This window comes from Agelaius tricolor, unplaced genomic scaffold (assembly GCF_023055355.1).
Source record: "Agelaius tricolor isolate 1412-34295 unplaced genomic scaffold, bAgeTri1.0.p SCAF_1, whole genome shotgun sequence".
NCBI lineage: Eukaryota > Metazoa > Chordata > Aves > Passeriformes > Icteridae > Agelaius > Agelaius tricolor.
Genome location: NW_027269261.1, coordinates 78,793,215 through 78,814,786, shown reverse-complemented (window position 1 = coordinate 78,814,786; position 21,572 = coordinate 78,793,215). Strand labels below are relative to the sequence as shown.

The 21,572-nt window shown below is 37.2% G+C and overlaps 1 long non-coding RNA gene across 3 annotated transcripts in view; it reads left to right on the top strand.

Annotated features, from left to right (window-relative positions):
- The window catches only part of LOC139591998 (uncharacterized), a 107,540-nt gene that overhangs the window by 33,103 nt on the left and 52,865 nt on the right, over positions 1–21,572 (top strand). Inside the window, exon 4 of one of the 3 annotated variants that reach the window (XR_011679862.1) lies at positions 14,980–15,047. The exons of the other annotated variants lie outside the window; for them this stretch is intronic. This is a non-coding gene — a long non-coding RNA (uncharacterized lncRNA). Of the gene's footprint in view, positions 1–14,979; positions 15,048–21,572 lie in introns of those variants that run through there. 3 annotated transcript variants of the gene reach the window in all.

The window sequence follows — 21,572 nt, the reverse complement described above, 5'->3', positions numbered from 1 at the left end:
TATGGCTGATTGGGGTTCATGTTTTGTCATAAAATATCATTTAAGGCCAGTAAGCCTCGCTTTTCTCTGCAGAAATACAATCCCCTTCTCTTCTGAATAGATCCCCTTTGGTTCCTGGCTTGTTTCTTTCTCCTGCAGTGCTGGAGGGGAAGCTGAACAGGCAAGAGGATGTAATGGATATAGAGAGAGCCCTATGTATGTGAATATTAGGATTTCTGGAGACTGCACATGAGACAGTATATTGCAGAGAGGTGATGAGTCTCTGGAGCACCTCAGGGCAACAAGGGATGGTGCCAGGCTTGGACAGGCTCAAGGTCATACAGAGGAGGGGGTTCAAGTAGCTACAAGTATGGGCACAGAAAGGTCAAAGAAATTTTAATTTATCTCTGAGGAAAATAATCATGTATGCAGGGCCAACCAAGAGGGCTATTTAAGAATAAACCCAGCAAAAATGAGTTTGAAGATATTAAGGTAAGGCAGACATGGACAGGCCAATCACCTCTGACACTCCTGGAAGACTAGAAACATCATATTTCTGGCAAAAGCCAGAAATTTTCAAGAAAGCCAAATTTGCAAGTTGTGGGATTTTTCCCATAGGCAAGAAAGCCAGTGGGAAAGAACCACCACACAGTCATACTCAATTTGAAAGAACACTGAATCAAACAGTTCTGTTTCATAACAGAAACATAAAAGGCAGAAGAAATAGAAATGGCCCGGCAGTACTATCCAAATATTTCAGGATTCTCAAAGCACTTTTGTTCCTTAGTTAACATCTGCAACATCCTGGAGGGGCTAGCAATTATTTATTTTCATTATTTTTGAATTATCTCATCCAAGATAATTAGCTAATTTACCTAAGATAGCTGTCTATCTTTTAAACTTTTTTTTTCCCAGATTCCTCCTGTATTCAGTGAGGAAAGACAGGCCAATTGCCCTTACTGCCTCTCTTCACTGATAGGGAGAGTTAAGATGAACAGTTTTGACTACATGTCCAACTTTCTGATGCAGAAAACCCATTGAAAGAAATTTCATCCATACTAATCAGTGAAGTGTAAAACACTGACAGGGAAGGGAAGAAAACATGCTAAAAATAAGGTTGTAGAATACCATAATACCATTGTTCAAGTAAAAAACCCCAAGCTAATAAATTATTTTATAATGTAGATTAAAGAAAAACCTGAATAACTTCAATTCAATTAATCAGGAAACAAATAATATAAGAGGAAAAAATAATTATAAACACCAGAAAGAAATTGAGACTCACTCACTGGCTGTCTAAAATTTAGAGAAATCTTTGCCTCTTGGATCAAACCCTGCCCTTAACTGTATTCATATAACATTACTGAAGTTAAGAGCACTACAAAGGTGTGAAGACAGAATTTGAATCTCATGTAGTGTGGTGTGAGATCATATCCTTTCATTACCTAGAAACTCATGATGGGAATAAAATAGATTTTAACTACGTGACTTTCAAAATTCTTGCAAAATCTGGAACATGGCTTTTTTTCAAGGGTTACATCATGTTTACTTATTGGTAAAAAAAAGAGAAAAAAATGCATGCTGAAATTCTCAAAGTTTCAATCTGCAAACAGCCTTATTGCATTTGGCAAAGGCTGTATTTAACTGTTTGAAATAGAGTGTGCATCCTTCTGTTCTTGCATATGGAAAGGGCAGAACTGGGGAATGGAGCTGCTCATCCTGGCTGAGACTCCTAGGATTGCCAAGTGCAGGAGCATCCTCTCCAGCAATTTTAATTCATAAGGAAAGGTGATTCATTGCTAGACTAGGATCTGTTCTTTCCAATGGGCTTTTTTCAAGGAGCTTGGGTAAATTTACTAGGAGCAGGTTTGGGCCTTTAGCATTACTGGCAGGTTGCGATCCTTTATATTCTACATATATATACATATATACACACATATATCTATATATAACTTTCCCATTTTCAATCTTCAAAATTTAGCAGTTGTCCTTTAAATGCTGAGATCCTGCTACCCATAACTATGGTTACAGTTCCCAAATCGTGACCCATTTTACTTTTATAGAATTAATAACATTAGCAAATAACTCTGTTCTGGGTAGTATCAAACAGAACACAACATGCTAATGTTAGCTGGGCTGGAATGGATATCTATACAATAACAGGAACTATTCTTGTTTAATGAATCTACAGGTTCTAGTCTTGTCCTTCATGAGACAATAAATGAAAGAAAAATTTTATTCAAACTAGGATGACAAGCTTATTAAAGATAACAAAATCTACAAGTCAGGTTAGCAAAAGATTACCATAAAAACTTTTCTTTTTCCTTAAGTATTGTTTCTTCATGAGAAAAACCTAAAAACTTCAAAAGTTTTATGAGCATTAACAAAAAACATTTTTAAAAAATTATTGTACAGCAGTGACAAAGCAACAAGATATTTATATGAAAATGATAGCCAACATTCCCAGACTAGAGATGCACTAGGTACTGAGCTGGAAAACAAGCAGTTGCTATCATATACTACCACATATTTCACTTTTATAATTACTTTCACCAGGAGATCTGAAGATATGTGTCAAGTAAAATTCACTTAACTGTGAAGTGATAAATTAGACCCCTTCTCCATGTGTTTCCATTTCCTTCTGCAGCCACAGAAGAAGTAGCAGGGTAGTTTGTAGATCAGTGATGTGCAGTGCTGTGGCTCAAATGTTATCAGCCAAAACCAGGCCACTTTCTGCTGTTGAATGGTAGCATATTGAGTGTCTCCTGCTTCATCCCATCCTCCTGCCCATGCCCTCCTCTCTTTTTTAGTGTGTGCTGTCACTGGGCACTATGTAGAACACATGGTTTGCCGGATGGGATACTGCTTTGCCTGGGAGCCATCTCCATTCAGCAGCATCCTGTGTCAGACTGAAGTCTGCTCTGTGGAGCACTGGATGACTTGTTTGATGAGCTGCTAAAAAGTGACAAAGAAATTTTTCACTTAAAAACTCACATTTTATATAACCATAGCACTGTGTTGGGTTTTCTTCTCTAAAGTATTTATATAATAATTTAATTAATATTATATAATAATATACTGTATATAAGAATAGCTTTTTGAGGAAGAAAGTGGTTAAACAAACACACACAGTAAAGTGCACAAGAGACCCTTACGATTTACTTGCGATGAACATTTAGTCACTTCTAGATTATCAGTGCAGTAGGGAGTGTGTTTGTGTTATCATAGTGGTGGAAGGGACCATGTTGGGTTTTTTTTTTGTCTGCCCACATGCTCCTAAAATATGTTGAGAGCCCAGCATTCCTGCTCCATTAGCTTCAGTTCCCGAGTTTACCATGTATTTTCCCAGTTTGCATCACTTTCTCTTTTCAGTAGGTGCACTTTCATTTCAGTGCCGCAGTTGTCATCTTCCTCACTGTTCACTTGTGCACACCTCAGGAACTTTGCCAAGAGAGCCTGGGAGAATGTGTGCACACATAAGGGATGGATTATATCAGGGGTGCAAAGCTATTAAACCAAACATGCAATATGACTGCTGCCAGCAGCGGGGTCTGGAAATGGGTTGATTAGAAGAAGCACAACAGGAAGGTGAGTTTGAAACTGGTTTTGGTATAGCTGTGAGAATAGTGTTGCACATCTGCCCCACAGATGGCCAGAGATGGATCATTTCTGAGTCTCAAGTATTCATTGCTGTTTCAATTTAGGATATATGGGGGCTTCAGACTGAAGTGTGATTGTAACACATGCAGCACATACCAAGCCAGTTTTTATCTGAAACTGCATACCAAAGGATACAGCTGCCAAGTATTCAGGTTTCTCTGCAAGCATACTTGGCTTACAGAAAAAACAACATTCTGGGAAGGGCATTTTGTGCCATCCTAAGAGGAACAATGCAGATGATCAGAAGATAAAACTAGCACAGTTATACCTATACATGCAAACCTGTATCCTAATTGAAGGCTAGATGGAGCTTTCTGTCAACACACACTGTTGGTTGTTACTAACCTGAATTTATGTAGAATATCTTTCAAAGTTTAGCAGTAGGACATTTATGTCTATGTTCAATGAACTGCAAAAAAACAAAGCAAAATATTATTCTGCAATAGATTCTTTCACAGAATGTTTTCAATAAATATGCATTAAAAAGTAAATAAAGTAAAAAACGCCTTAAAAAAACTTTAGATTATGGTATTTTTCATGTTAGAGTTTCAAGAGCAGATGTTAGGAAACATGATGGACCAGGACACACTATGTATATTAGTGAAATAAGAGGTTGTGTTTACTATGAAAATCACATAGATGTCCTTTGGGAACAAGGGAGCACTTAATGCATTAAAACTTTGTGAAAGGGTAGAAGAGATAGTACTTGTAATTTTTACTGCTTTCCTGACAAACATATGTTTAATGGGTTTTTGCTTCGAAGCTACTTGAAAACAGCTTAGTGTTTGATAGCCACTTGTGAAACTAGGCACTGACATCAGAAGTATTTACAGATAAAATATGGGGTTTTTTCCTCTAAAACTGTAGTCCTGAAACTTAGGGCTTTTGCTCTCTTATTCGCATGTGTCATATGTAGGCACCTGACCAAAAAACCAAAACATTTAATCATAATCAAAATTTCCTCTTGCTTTTCCATCCATGGAACTACTGAAAACAATCTCTAAATATAAGAAGAGACAAGGAGTGAAGAAGACTTCAGAAAGTAACCAAAGAATCCCATGCCTCTTCTGAAAGGAGAAATCTATTTCAGAAATGGGTTAGACAGACTTGTCATGGATATCCTGGGTACATTTAATTTTTCCTCAAAGAAAGCAGATAGACTTCTGTATCTTTGAAGTCTCTTCTAATACTAAACAACTCTGATACATTTGTTTTTATTTATGTTAAAGGGATTAAGGCTGATTTGGTGAGTATTATACAGGATATACAACAAAGAGGTCTTTCTCTGATGAATTAACAGATTCCTTGCCCTAAGGATCTTAGAGTTCAACTAAAGACAAGCATACAGAGGTAGGAAAGCATAAAAAGAGAAGATCGTAACAAGAATCACAGCACTACACATGGCTTTTCATTAGCATGATTTTAACATTTTTTCTAATCTCCTCTAAGGCCATCTCTCATTTTTCTACAATAAGTGACTGCCAATACAAGAGAATTTTTACAAACACATCAAGATTAGTAATAATTCCTCTCCCCTTTGCAACTGAATTTTCTAACTTTGAGTAAACTGGTGAGTAAATGTTGTCCCCTTCATGAATCTCGCATTTTTTGTTTTATAGTTACCATTGCACCAGTGCCACTGTACAATTGCTAATGCAGATTGTAACTGGGAGAGACCATTTTTAAACACCATTTTTAATAACTGAAATTCAGAGCTGGCCTTTCATTTTGATCTAGTATTGTAGACATGTCATCAGTTTCTGGCCTACGGGCAGCAGTGCTGAGCAGGAAATGAAGTACTGTCAACACAAAACTTTTTTTTAATATTCTCCCTGCAAGCTAATGGGACATGAAAAAGCAAAATACAGTCTTTCAAGAAAAATCAAAACAATTTGTTGTCTGTGTAGTATAAAATAGGGATTACTATGGGTCAGGTATTATTATAGAAAGACATTTGTTGGCAGAGTAGGACAGAATATAATGGTTTGGAAGAGACCCACAAGGATAATTGAGTCCAATTCCTGCATTATTATTGTTCTGTAGAGAAATGCTGGGCCAAGAAATGACTGTAGAATCCTGTGATTCCAAAGAGAAAACACAATTGCTGCTGCCCCAGATCCATGTCACTGGAGGCCAGGAATGTTAGACTGTGGTTGGTGCCTTCTGCCTGGCATAAATTGGAGGAAAAATAGAGAGTGCAATGTAGGTATGGGGAGTTTCAAGGAGCTTTTCAGAAAAATGAAGGGTTAACAGCCCAGAAAGGTGTAGAAAGGCTTTTGAACTCAGGTTAGGGTGTTAGATAGCTACTCAAAGTGTTGGTCCTATCTTGCCATCATGGGATCCATTTTGCTATTTTTAAGTTACTCTCCACTGACAATATGTGAGCATCTGCATTCTATGGGAGGCTGAGTGTGCTGCCTATGTTGGTATGATCTATGCTTGTATGATCTGGAGATCTGCTCTCTCCAGAACCTTTACAAAGCTTTTGTGTAGTGAAGAAAAACAGACTGAACTTCAACAATGCCTCTGCACCCAACTCTTCCAGAAAGTAGCAATGTGACAATAAGATGAATTTATTTAAATTATTCTCAAATGTTACAAAAAGCTACAGTTGCAGTATAACACACTCAAGATGAACCTTTGTACTCTCTTTCCTGTGCTAGTTTAGGCATTGAGCTATTATGATTCAACGAGTTGAGGCATGAGATTTTCAATGAATTTTAAATTAAAAATACATTTCCCTATGTATATGAATAAACACTTGCTCTGACAAATTATATTATGAGTTCCACGTGGCATTACTAAAATAGTCCCACCAATCCTTTCTCTTCTCATAGTCTCTTGAAACGCAAGAACACCTTATATTTTTGCTGTCATCTTAATGGTAGATATTATTATAGGGGAAAAAGAGCTAATATCAGCTGCTTTTAATTTAGGCAGGATTTCTTTTACATTAAGACAGAGAATTTTTCTTCTATAACCATTTTGACTGGAAGTCATAGGGCCTTTGCCAAGAAGTTTCAATTATGCTTTTAAACTATAAATCCTAGGAGCCTTGAAATTACAGGGTGTGGGTAGTGATATGTTAAATGTTTTACAAGTGAGGAGAAATTAGTGCTTTTTGGCTTATCCTGAGTGCTGTTAAGAAACAAAACTGTTCTTTTGTTGAAGGTAAAAGTAGTTCCTTCCAAAGAAGTCTGTTAAAACTTGAAAGCATTTTCATATAGTTCTGTGAAAATGACACACAAATAACTTCAGAATGTTGAAAATAAAGCCAGCCACAGAGCCTCACCCAGGACATGTTCACCAGGAGGACATGGTGTAAACACAATTTAAGATGTTTTGGCTGCTAAAGAAACCATGGGATTATTTGGGGTGTGTATTAGCTCTACCCACCTACCAAATTTCCCATGTGGTATTTGGGTGGGGGAAATGAAAAACTACCCCCATGTCAGGTATGAAACTATTTCCTTTTTCAGTTTGAGGTTAAATGTATGCCTTGGTCGTTTGGGTGGAGGACACTAACAGCTGCAGCCTTGAAGAGGATATTTCAGTTGGGCCAGGAAAGATTTCTCCACGCCTTGGACTTGCTCATATCAATACTAATTGGGACTAAAGATACTATATCAAGAGTTAGTATAAAAGACTATTCACAAAGCCTTCCTTCAAGTGAGGCAAGTTTCACTGCAATCCTGCTGTCACAGATATGTTCTTTGCTAGTGATCAATAGCAAAACCAATCCTGCATGAAACAAGTGTGATCCAGCTTGGATGCGATCAGATGACTCTACTTCTATCATATTGGCCAGACTACACAGGAACAGAGTTTGTTTTGGCATTATGCATTTTTCCAAAGACAGGAGAACAAATAACATCAGCTCTGGTATCAAATATAATGGTGAAGATGAGCAATACCTACTCCAGTAAAAAATATTTGTACAAATTCAACACTTCAGTTATTTTTGGGAAAAAAAAGAAAAAAGAAAAAAAAAAGTGAGCCAGCTGAATGAAACAATATAGAATCAGCCTTTTACATCATATGAGTTTCATGTTTTGGACCAGTATCAGAAGCCCTAGAGGTGACATTCTCTGCCTTATATACCTAAGTCTCAAGTAATAAAACACACAGAGTTCCTAAAGTCCCCTGTTATGGGTACCAAAACCAGTGCACTTCAGAATAAGTGACAAACTTGCAGGCAAACATAACAAAGTCATACTCAGGGTTGCTATTGATACTTGCTGAAAATCTTTCAGGTGCTTCAGTCCTTGAGGCAGTCAGTGAGTTCATTACATTTCCTCCTTTCACAGCTGAAGTAGGGCTCAAGACCTAAATGGGTAAGAACGAGACCTAACTCTTACTTTGCTATGCTTTGTCTAAAAATTTGTGTTGAATTGTTCCTTTTTCTTTAATTAGCATTAGCAATAATAAACAGTTATACTTTTCTAACCAAAGCTTTGGCCTTTGGAGTACTGTAAGGAATCAAAGGCAGTTCACTTTTCCAAAGTGAGTTATTCTAGCCTGTAATCTATGGGAAGCAAGGAATAAATTCCTGTTGCACTCCTGAATGCTGAACATAAGGTGGTCTGCAACTGGGGTTCTTAATCACAACCACAAAATTACAAATCAGCAACAACTTTTATTTCAGTCATGGCCTAATTAGATTCAGTACACAGTAGGCTGCTGTGCTGACATTGGAAGAGCTGATGAATAGCAATATAATCACCTTTTTCCATCAAATCTGAACTACCGTGCTCAGTTCAGGAGTAACTTGGAGAAATGTTAGGCATCTGTGATAAATAGGAGATGAAGATTAGGCAGTTTAACAGTCTTTCCTCTAAAGTCTGTGATTGTAGAAGACCTTGTGAGTAAAGAAGATATGAAATGGATTCCTCTTAGCTTCATGCTGTGTTTGTCTTTAAGGTTGGTGTTTTATTCAAGATGATGTGTGGTAATGATTTATAGAACTAAAGAGAATTTACCTGGATATGACTGGATTTCTCTGTAAGGCTCTTACAGCAATTCCAGACATTTCTAAAACTTCCATGAAGCAAAAGGGAGCTGGAAGTGCACCACCCACTGAATGTAAACTGTGTCCAAGAGCAAAGCTCATGATCAGAAGTTAATCTTATAATTTTGACCTTACCTTCTTTCCGCTCCCTCTCCCCAAGGTCATTCAGAATTATATTTCAGTGATTCATGTTTCCTAAATTTCTGTTCAGTAGGGCATGTTTTGCTATCTTGCTCTTGACATTTCACAATAATTTCAGCAGGATATAACAGTTATTACAAAACCTGACAAATGAAATTTTTAAGGTAATCTGAGAGATTTTTTTAAGCAGGAAAGATTCTGATCTTGCAATTTGTTTGACATTGATAGGGCTCGGTACAGGATAACACAGGAAACAAATAATCAGGGATGCATTAATGCATAAGAAAGCTGTAGGATATTATAATCCATGTGGGTTTTCAGTATGTGACCCGTTTGTCCCATTATATCCGTTTCTGATATCTGGTGAGAAAGCCACGGTCCTGACCTAACAAAGCCATCCGTGTGTTCTGTTCATAAGCCATTAACAGATTCCTAGAATTGAACACATCAAAACAATTTTGTAATTGTTTTTTTTTCCAGACCATCCCAACTAAGCAAAGAACATCTGTTTGTGCTGAAAGCTGAGCTCATATTTAAGTATATAGCTAAGCAGCAGCATTAATTTTTAACTTCCTTTATGAAACAGTTCAGAGTAAACAAAGCCCAGTAATCCAGAAATAACTGGGAGATAGAACTTGAAAACTTGGCTCAATTTGTTTCTAGGATATGAGATAAATGTCTGAACCTAAAGTTACTTCCCACCCTTCAGAGATAAAAAGGTCAGGAAACATCCTTTCATTCTGCAAACATGCTGACCCCAAGATGGAGAAATGCTTTAAAAATCAAATCTGAATCCCTGCTCTTCTTAGGTCATGAACTCTTTTTTTTACTGTCAGAGTATTCAGATTAATATTTACTGTCAGAGTATTCAGATTATCTGACAAAAAAAAAAAGTGTCACTCTTGCTAATGTAGAGGGTAACTGTGGCTAATGTAGAGGGTAACTGTCGAATGCCCAGTGGCTTGTCTTCTTTTTCTATTGACCTGTGATACACACTTGTAAAGAATCAAAAGAATTCATTTATACACCAAGGGGATACTCTGTAGAAAATTTCAGAAATAAAAAGCTTTGGGGATTTATGTGTCAGACCAGGGCATCAGCTTCATGTTCAACTGAGGCTTCTTATCTTTATCCCACACTACCTAGAAGAATATAAATCTATAACAGGAGAAGTATGACAGATGCTGTAGTTTACAATATCTAGAAGAAATAACAGAGGCAGAGGAGGCATAAAAGGATAATTTTGCTTATACAAAATATCAGCCTGAAAAATAAAACCAGGAAAACAAACAAGCAGATGGAGAAGGCGAAGTCTGCAAGACACAGCTGTGCAAAGTATTTAAATATCCAGATGCAAAGCAGCTTAAGGGTCAGGGACAAGGAAAGGACACAGAATGCTCTTAGCAGCTCTGCAGCATGATTGAGTAGTCTGCTTTAAAATTTTCAATCACATTAATGATTGTTGATTGTCCAGCTTTCTGTCAGATTTAGCTGGAATCTTAGGTTTTGTTAGAAATCCAGATTCCTGAAACACCTGAGCAGCTTTTAATATTTGTTTGTTGCTATTTACATGGCAGTAAAATAATTAGGGGGGAAAAAAAAGCTTTTTCAGTTGGTCATTACTCAGTTCTTTCTTAGCAAAAGGAATAATAAGCTGTTTTTTTAGAATAGTCACAATTGTTTTCTGAAGCAGTTAGTACCCATAATAATAATTTATGCTTTTACTGTATACTGCCTTCATCTAAGGGATTCAAGTGCTTCATGAATGTTAATTAGGCATCTGCAGGCATCTGTTAGGCACCACCAGTTGCTAGAAGATGATTTGGGTCTATCATTAGCTGAAAAGACTCCACCTGCCTATTTTGCTTAGTATGCTGTAAAGAGGGTTTCAGGGAGGGTATCTGCAAATTGAAATGTGTGAAAGACAGATTTTTCTCTAAAATGGAGATGCAGTGGAAAGTGTTAACTTAAAATGAGTTCCTGAATAAGATTTTATTACTGCTTTGATTATCTTTCTGGGCTTTGGACTCCCTCCTGAGCTGGCAGATGTCCTCTCCCATCATGTCAGTGGCTGAAAGACAGATTTTTATTCCCACCCTCAGTCATGTCTCAGGTTCTTCAGTAGTTTTGAGTACAGTACTTCAAGGCTACAGATTCATTTCATAATCCCTCTACAGACAGATTCACATGCCTCAGCTGCTTTTCTGCTCACCACGCTTCTTTCCCTTCTCCTCCACTGCCTTCCTGTTCTGCCGTTGTTCTCTTCCATGTGTGCGATGGTCCATGTGCCTGTTGTGGCCCCTTACAGACCTGGTCACAGTCAGGAGGAGGCATTAAAGTCAGTTTTATGACTCAGCTGACTGAGGAAGGTGTCCCACCTGACCTGGGTTTCACAAACAGACAAGAATTTGTGACTGATGTGATGATTGGAGGTCATCTTGGGCACAGTGATCATGAAATGATAAGAATGCTTAATTCCCAGAGAAGTAAGGATGAGTTCCAGAAAAACTGCTACCAGTTTGGATTCTCAGAGGGCAACTTTAGTCTGTTTAGGAGACTGATTGAGAGAGTCCCATGGGGAACAGTCCTCGCTCTTCAGGACTGAAGAGGACAACAAGTCCAGGAGGATTATACATTCTTCAAGAAGGAAATCTTAATGGTACAAGAGCAGGCTGTCCCCATTGATGACTGCCAAAAGATGACCCAGTGGGGAAGAAGACTGATCTGATTGAATAGAGAATTTGGCTAGAACTCAGTTAAAAAAACCCACCATGTGTTTATGAAGAAGAAGGGATGGGGAACTTCTTCTTTGGAAGAAGGGATGGGGAACTCAGGAAGACTATAAGGATTTTGTGAGGTTTTTCAGGAGGAAAATTTGAAGGGCCAAAACTCAGCTAGAATTTTTTCTGGCTATGGATATAAAACAAAATAAAAAAGCTTGCCATAAACACTTTCACAACAAAAGGCGGGCCAAAGAAAAACTCCATCCTTTATTGCTTGTTGGGGCAAACATAGTGACAAAGGATGAAAAAAAGTCTGAGGTACTTAATGGCTTCTTTGCCTCAGCCTTTGATAGCAAGAGCAGTTGTTGGACTACCAGGCCCCCTGAGCTAGAAAACAGAGATGGGAAGCAAAAGGAAATCCTCATAATCCAAGGGGAAATGGTCAGTGGCCTGCTACACCACTTGGAAACACAAAAGTCCATGGGGCCAGATGGGGCCCATTCAAGGATACTGGGGCAGCTGGTGGAAGTGCTCAATGGCTGTACTCGATGATCTTAAAGGTCTCTTCCAACCTAAATGAGGCTATGATTCAGTTAACAAATTATTCACCCTTCTTTTCAGGGAGAAATCTACATTTTACTATATTTTTCAGTAAAAGCTTCTTTTCATCTTACGAGGAGCTTCAGAAACAAGGAAAATATTGAGAGGGCCAAGGGCAATGCTGAAAACTGAGCTAGCAATGGGAGCTACAGTTGTAAGCGTGGCACTTACAAAAACATACTGCAGTAACCTGCATTCCTCATAGGGGAAACCTGCAAAGCACAAAGAATATTGTTTTCCTAACTTCTGATTTCATAATTAAGGCAAGAAAGTGCATTTAGATGTTGAAAACACACACAAAGGTATTTCCTGTGACTAGAGGAACAAAAGCAAAAAGGCAATATAAAAGGACTTTGATAAGGGAAAGCTTCTCATTGTTCACTGTACTTTTTCAAGTGTATTAAAATTGTATTTCAGTTTGGTTTTAACTTGCAAGCTCTTTCTGTAGGTCTCAAAGATATCAGCTCCCATTTACATGCTAATAGGTTTGTATTAAACAAGGTACTATGCCATCTACTTTCTTGAGAATTTTTTTGTATGCTGCTCTTACAGATGGGCCATGTATTAGAGGTCTGATTCCATTTGTTCAGGGTCTACCACTATGTAGAGGCAGGAGGAAGCCCTGAGATTCTGGTCACATCCTTATGTCCTTATTTTCATGAAATACCACTGTCATACAAAAATAACCTAAGAAAGCTGGTTTACCCCTAGGCAAGTTTGGTATACATGGATCCAACAGAATTAGTATAATTTTACTGTGGATGGCTGGGTGGGCAAACTCAAAAATTATTCATGTGAGTTTTATGGACAGAATAGTCCCATGTCTTATAATTTTAAGGATTGATTTTAAAGCTTGCAAAAATTGATATACCAGTGTTGGTTAGACTTGAGATTTATCACGAACTGTGTCTTAGATGTGCCAGAATGTCACTGGGCTGTTCTGAGTTCCTTGATAAGGACACAGGCTCCTGTGTCAGAGCTGTCTGTAGTGATTGTTTTAAGGCTATGTATCACCTAATGTCATTCCAGAGGCCTGGAAGCCTGGTTCAACGCAGTCACACAGCCATGTCTGCTGTGGGTCAGGCTGGATGCCTGGGACAAAGCACTGCTGCCATCACACAGCCTGTCAAGATCCCCTCATGTCTAAGAGGCATCAGTCTGGTCCCAGGCTGCAGCATTGCTCACTTGTTTTTACACCACACATTTCAGTTCTCTCCAGAGGCTAATTTGGCCAGGGATCTGAGGTCAGAGACAGTGCTGCAGTCCAGCTCCCTGCCCCAGCCTGGTTCCTGTCCCTGCACCTCTGCTCCCCCAGCATGGCACAGACACCAAAGTTCTCCTGGTGTGGGTGTGCTCCTCCTCAACATTTCATTGTGGAAGAAAACAAGTGAAGTTCAAGAACTCCTGCTCTCTACATGTAGCTGCAGCATCATTTCCTAGCTATGAAATGAATCATGCTTTCATTTTACAGACTGTTACCTAAAAGAAAAAAAAAATAAATAAAAAGTATGAATATCAACTACATTCCTTTGTCCTTGCATTCAAGAAATGAAGCTAAAGCTGAAGATTGCTGAACATGGAAGCAATTAGTTCTTTATCAGCTACCTGAGAAAAACATACCCACTGAAGAACAAAACCCCAAAAATATGTTAGCTACCTCAAAATTTGTAGACATTTTTTGATTATTAATTCTTAAAATCCCTTGGATCCCAACGATTTTCCTACTGTTTCCTGTCATCAAACTCTTTTTGGTAAGCAAGGATTTCTTTTTTGCACAGACATTGCACATGATTCTTTTTTTATTTCTCCTCAGAAAAAACTTCAAAACTAGCATTGTTTTCAGAGCCTTTTCTTCCTATGTCCTCTTCAAATCCTTTTTCCTGAGGGACATCCTTGTTCATGGTAGCTTACTGTAAACAAAAGATGATATCAAAGTAATTGTTTCAAATATAATTGAAGACAGATTTCTTCATGTACAACACTTAGTAATGTCTTTGCATGCACATAAATGCTTTTGCACACTTTGTTAATGCTTAGGAAATAATCATCCTTTGGAAGAAACAAAAGGGACTAAATGAAAACCACACAAGTGAATTACTTAAAAGAGTTTGGAAGCTTGTAAGGTACATACAGTGCTTTTCCAAACATGGTCTGTGGCTGCATCTCACCAATACCTTCCAGCAGATTTTAGTATCTCACCCCTTGCAGATTTTGTGTTTGAAAGGTTTTATCATATACTCCTCCATATGCTATCACATATTTCCTGATAGGTTTTTTTTTTTACAGAGCACCCAGAAGGCTGCTTGGGGGGCCTCCTGTTCTTTGGTCAATCTGTAATATGTTCTGCTTTCATGCCTTCCTGCTTGGAAGTCTGTTTTCTTGTTCATTTTGTTATTGTCTCCATTCAGGGTTTTTAAAAATTGCAATAGGTATTGTGAGATAGCAAGGAGTATTTCACCACCACTGGGCCAATTCACCTTTCCCTCTCCATATCCAGTAGGCAGGAGAGAGCACAAATACAGAGATACAATTCAAGACATTTTGCACTTACAGGAATACTGATTTTAGCTGACTTTAAACTGCAAATTTTGGTTACTATTACTGGTTTATGTGTAAACAGCAAAGGCTATTTTACCACACAATATTGTGACAAAAAGAGATACAATTCCAAATATTTTTATTCTTATCATTTGAGACCAAAAATGACAAAAGCAAGCCAGGAAGAAAAGAAAAAAATATATAAAGGAAGGATTTTGAACCAAATTCAAACAATATATTTTGATTTTTTGTAAAATGTTTCTTGTGCTCTTCATCATTAATATTCTCACCTCCTTCCTTGTGTAAAATTTGCATATTCTTCCCCCGAAGGTTACTTGAAATAATTTTTCTATCATGGCAGAAGTATATCTTGTCCAGATAAGACTCAGTGGAGATTGTGAGTATTCTGAATTTATGGATTTATGATTTTTGATGATTCATCTTATAGAAAATAGTGATTTTTAATTAATACCCCAATTATTAGTTAATATCTGTAGGCACATAATGTTGCTGTTGTATTGTTTCTCTTGCCTCTTCCTTACCCATTCACATTCAAACTGAAAGTCTCATGCTTTGAGACAGTGGTTGTATGAGACAAAGTATAATGAGATGTCAACCTTGATCCAAATCTGCTTGTTTTAGCTCACTGCAAATAGATAATAGCAGCAGTAGTTTAAAGACAGTGGGTGGGATCCTCTTCATGTAACTTGGGAATATAATTGCACTTTAATTATAGACCCTTCGGGCGAGATTTCATTTCATGTAAATTTAATTGTTTGCTACGCAGATGTCTGCGTTTCAGCTATTTATTGTGGTTTTCTTCATACTTATTGGAGAAAAAAGAGGCACTTAGAGGCAAAATTCTGATCAGTGTTAGAGTGAGATGCATCACTTCCTTCAAGAAAGCAAGAACTTTGATGTGATGGGACACAGATGGGTTCAGGGGTTTCTACCTCAATGAGCTCATACAGTTTACACATAGAGGGCAGGTCTCTAGGAGAAGTGAGGTACCACTGTGGGGCTGGTGCCTCAGATAGAAAATTAAATAAGGTTTTGAGTATCAGCTTCTGATCTCATGACAATGGTGATCTTGATACTGATGGACAACCTTTGAGAAATCTTCCTGTGATTAGATTAGTACTATTACAAATTTACTAACTAGACAATGAGAAAACAAGCTCTTAAAGAAACTAAGTTTTCTGACCTTCCTGGGAACACATAAACTAGTACTTTTTGTAGAGCTGAATGCACAAGGAATAACTTAATGACTAAAATAATTTTCCTTTGTAAACATATGTCTTTTTCACAGACACCTTTTATTCTACTAGGTAGAGTAGAAAACACAATCAGTCTTTTTAAGTCCAGTAGTATTTTTTGAAATTCAGAAAACATATTTGGCTGAATTTTCTTTTCTTGCTTTGGAGTTCTCACTGAGATAAAAGTTTATAGTTGGGTCTGTGAACATCTGCAAAATTTGTGGATACCAAAACTGGTGTGAAAAATGCAAAAATATTAATACAGGAATTGCCTTTTGCCTTTCAACCTTTTTCAGGGCTCTCATATTTCTGGAAAAGTATATATCAGCAGATCTGCCCAGAGCATCATCAATTATCTTTTGTTCAGCCTGCTCCTGGAATATTTTCTTTGACTCTCTTGGTCATAATCACAAAACATGTAAAAGGTAATTTCAGAATTAGGGTACCAAGTATATCATTTGGCTTTGGACTTAGAAGAATCAGTTAAGCAAATCTCTGCAAATTTGATAAAACCACACTATCAAGAAAAGCATTAGAAGAACAAAAATAAAAACTTCCTTTAATGTAAAATTAGAATTGCCAAAACTTTCACAATTGTGTGACTATAAGTTAAGTTATTTTTAACATAGCATCCCTAAATTAAGATGCTGCTGGCCACTGAAACCTGATGCTAAATCATGAATTCTCTTACTGTAACCCTCCTTTTCCTAGAACAGCAGCAGTGCTCATGGCTATACTCTAGACCATGAAGAGCAGCAGATTCATAAGGACTTCTTTTCTCTTATCTACAACTGACAGCAGTGCCTTTCACTTACTAATATGTTTTTCTTTTAGCACATGAACATTATTTGACAGAAATATGGAAATGTTGGTTGGAAAAATGCAATTTAACTTTATTTCATATAGTTAGAAGGGCATGATAACCATTTAAAGACAAGGAGTAAAAATCCACAAGAGAAGAAAGATATATGGCTTTGATTTCACCCTCTAATTAGTTGCATTGCCCAAGCCCAAAGCTGTATACCATGAAAGAAGGCTTAAAATTGATTGTGTGATGACAGTTATGTAGCCATTACTCAATTTTCCCAAAGCAGCAAACTTATGTTCTGCAACAGCTTTTTCTAATATATTTTTTTATTATTTTTCTCTGTATTGTAAAATGAAATAAATACAATGGCAGTAAGTTCCAAAATATAAAACTTTACAGACATATTTTCTTCTGCCTCAAGAAAAGATGCAGATGTTATTTCTGAAATAGTTTACTAATGCAGCTCTGCTCACAATTTGTCAATAAAAAAGAACAAAAACTAAATTTGTACTCATTGTTTAACAAATTATGTGAAGTGTTTAAAAAAATTTAAAAATTAAATGAGGATGATTCATTCTGAAAATAATTGTTAGTTTGAAACCAAAAAAATGTTAGTTTTAATTTATCTTTTTGTAGATTAAGTTTATTGAGAGTTTTCTTACGACTGAGAACTAGTTCCAAAGCAGCTCAGTCTTCTCCAGACATACACATTCTGTGGGTTAAAGAAAATATTTCAGCCTGCTAATAAGCTCTTCATAATCAAAGAAGTGGAATGCTAAAAAGAGACAAAGCATCACTTATGACGAAATGGAGGCCATTTTCCATTGAGTTGTCAGGATGAATATTGGACATATGTGTAAACTGCAGCCCAGACATACCTCTTACTTCTGGAAATAGGTAATAAATAATGCACACCCACTTGCTCTAGGACTTCACTTTTAAAACCATTATACCTAGTTTTTTCAGCTTTGCTCAGAGAAGCTGTGGCTACCCCATCCCTAGAAGAGTTTAAATCCAGGTCAGACAGGGCTCTGAGCAACCTGCTCTTGTGAAAGGGGTCCCTGCCCATGGCAGGGGGATTGGGATTGGATGATCTTTAATGCCAACCCAGGCCATTCTATGATTCTATGATAACTAAAAAAAAAAGTTGCTTGAAAACCCATTTAAAGGGAATTAGGTTGACCTTCAAAGATTAGGGTATAGCTTTAAAAGCTTTAAACTTTCCTTTAAAAGTGTAAGCAAAGAGGAATAGGAGTAACATAATGTCATTCTTATGTACATTGGCCCATTAAGGTGCTTGGCTATCTGGACACTTCTACACTTTTCAGGAAGCAGTTCATGATGCAAAGATGATTTCTGACAAAAGGAAACCACACAGACCATTTAGCTGAACTAGTCTTTGCTTTAATATATTCCTCTCTTAGTTCCATAATACTTCATTGCATGAGCAATATGTAGTAGGCACCCCAAGAGGGAATTAAAAATAACAAAAAAGTAAAAAGAAACAGAAAAAGGAAAAACAGAAAGCAAATAAAAGGTTCCTTCCAGATTCACTCAACACTGAACGGCATTTCATAAAAAGTTTCTATTTTTTCCTATTTCTTACAAGTGTTTGATCAAAATGTTTGGACATATCAACTATTTTTTTCTCTCTTTTCATCCTTTCTTTTTTTTCCCTTCATGTTCACACTGTATTCCCCTAATATGTGCTGTAAAAATACAATCATGTTTTTGATAGCAAAAACAATTCTATGAGATAGAAATGAGAGGGGAATCATGGCACATCAGGAAAGAATAATGCATTTATATGAAGTTCCAAATAGACAAGGGAATTTGCTTTGAGGCCTTCTCAAAGCAGAGGGAGGGAGCTCTCTCTCAATGGTTGCAGCTTCCTAAGGGCAGGGCAGGGCAGGGCTGGGTGAGCCATGGGCTGGAGCTCCAGGTGCTCTTGACCCCAAAGGAAGCTTGGAACAGCCACTCTCCTAATGTAATCACACTAGCTGTGCATTTGTGGTTCCCCAGGATGAATCTGAGCCTAGCAGCACCACACTACAAAGGAGTTAAAGAACATTTTGATTCCTTTTATTTATAGAGACCTTCTGGTGAATAAATGTAAGAAAAAATGCTTATGTGGATGTCTAAACCACATACAGCATCTGATATAGTGTTGGGTAAATCCCTTTAATCCTGCCTCATAACAAACACATTACACAGTCATGCTCAGCATTAATTTAGGAAGAATTCTGAATGAGAAATCATATTCCTCTAAAATCTGTAAAGCTGCAAAAGTTCCAAGGATTAGGTTTACAATTTAATCTATTTACAGCTCAGTTAAAATGTACACCCATTTGAATTTGTCTGATGGAAATACTGAGCATGACTCACTAGTTCCATAATTTGTATTTTATTAAACCCTGTCAAAATACAATTTATGGCTAAAACAAGACAGCCTTGAGACATGAAAGCAGAAATCATTTGTAGGTGGTATATGACAGATGTTAGTCTGAGTTTTCTTCTCATGTTCACAATGCATAATTTGCATGAGAATAAGCACCCTGACTTCAGCTAATTGATATGTGCCTTTAAGTGTCACATCAAACCTCTCTGCAGCAGGGCAGACACCTTCAATGGTGCAGGTGCCATCCAAAAGTAACTTTCCAAATGCACAGCCATGATATCACCACAACCTATCAGCAATTTCAGCCCACTGCTGATGGTGCTTTAAATTCAAGGCATCCCTTTTATTCCTCACAGCCCTTAGAAGAACTGTACTGATCTAAACATTTCACACTATTCCTGAGCACCTGAGCAGGGTTTGCTAACATAGAGAAGATGAGAATAGTAGAACCGAGTCTGAAAATAGAGAGGGTAGGTTGTCCCAGGCTTGGGTATTATTTGGTAAGGATGAAAAGGGTTTTCTCAGTGTTCAGGGAATCAGTAATCTCTAAATTATACAATGAATGGGAGTCCAATTTTAATTACTGGTACTCTAGCTGTACAGCATTTGAGCCTTCCTACATGCTGTCTTCTCAAAGCGGGTTTCTGAAATAATTCTCTCTGTAAGTGCTGCAAGGATCCAATTAGAGGAAATTGCTTGATTTCTGACTCCTTTTGATCAGTCTTTGATAGTGGCCCATTTTGGAATCCCTCAGGAGCTTTCAACTTCATTGACAGTCCAGAAATAATGCCTTGTCAGGATGTCACTTGGTGCTCAGAGCTCTGATACACCCTCTATTCAGGCACCTGTACTAGACATTATCAGGCCACAGCAAGAGTCTTTTGGTAACAGCAATAAAGGCAACTAAAAAAAATGGGGATATTGGAATTGTTAAGCACTTTCCAAAGCTTCAGTTTCTCAAAGAAGAAACAGCTGACTCCTATCTTCAGAGAATTATGGTGTCTTGCTGAAATCAGTAGAAAGCTCTAGTTTTTAACTTTTTGTATGCTTAGGAGATTCCAAGAAAGTGTTCATGATATAGCATAGATACAACTTTTCTTTAAAAGGAACTTACAGAACAAGCACCACACTGCTTTGCAGAAGAACTGCTTTGCAGAAGAATGAGATTTGCGTCATTATGTTAGAGAGGAGTGAGGAGAATTCTGGTTTTCTTTTGGCCATTAGGCAAACAGTGGGAACAACCCAAGTACTTTTATATTCAGATGGAACATATCAGTGCCATATGCAGTGAAATGTCCTGCTCTGTTCACAGAATCATATTTCCTACATTTTCACTGTGTAGTTTTTTCTGTCTTCTGAAAGACTCTAGTGATAAAAAGGTTGGGAGAACTTTCAGCACTCATGTGAGTTTCAAATGAACAATATTGGGCTAAATATAGCAGTTCAAAAATCAGAAGAATTCCAAAACTTCTGCCTATAGACTGCTGTTTTCTTCTTCCTTTAGCTGATAAGACACCATTTGCAGGATATTAAATACCCTCCAATTTGGATATAACACCTTGGCTGCAGCCTCAATTTTGCACCTATCTGAGATTATTTAGTGTTTTTAAAGAAAGAGACAGAACGTTTGAAAAGTCCCTTCCTCTGGAAAAACACCAGAAAAACAAAAACCAAAATCAGTTGCATGTGGCAAAAATCACCTCAGAATATGCCTCTGTAGATTAGAACTAGCTAAGAAATTATCCTGTCAGGAGTGAATGTGTTTTTGGAGTTTCATCTTGTGGGAAGGTAGCTTTTAAATCATAGCATAATTCTTTTTTTACTTGTCCTTTTTTCCAATGACAAACCAAATCAAAAATCTTGTTATTTCAAAAGTTTGGCAAGACTCTCTAGGGCCATAGTACTTCAACAAAAAATGCATTTTTCAACAATGTTTTCCTTGAGTTTTCTCAAAGTGTGAATGCTATACTATGCAAATTTGTCAGGTGTTTGTAAAATGTTTGTATTTAACTGCTTCCTTTTTGTAAATGCATATATTATCTTTACAGTTGATAGTAATTTCACTTTAAGGTTGTTTTTGTCCTAATGGGAATGAAAGAACATGCTGGTCAGATGAGTTAGTGTTGCCAAAATTCTTAAAGCAACTGGCTTTACTGGAGAGAACTCCTTTAGGATTAATTACAGTAATAAAATAAAAGATGTAAGTTCTTACATCTTCAGTGCCTTTGATACCTAACATACATGTGAATTAATGATGATCCATGTGGATGCTATAGCAATTTACATCAGCTGAGTATATTATAGTTAACATTTTAAAGTAGCACTTCTACAACGAAACTTACTTGTTGGGAAAACAAATCAAAATAGAATTCCAAACTCTAAATGGAAGATGCTTTTAGGGAAAAAAAACTCAAACAAATAAAAACCCAGATGATTTAGAATAAATTATTGAGTCAAACCC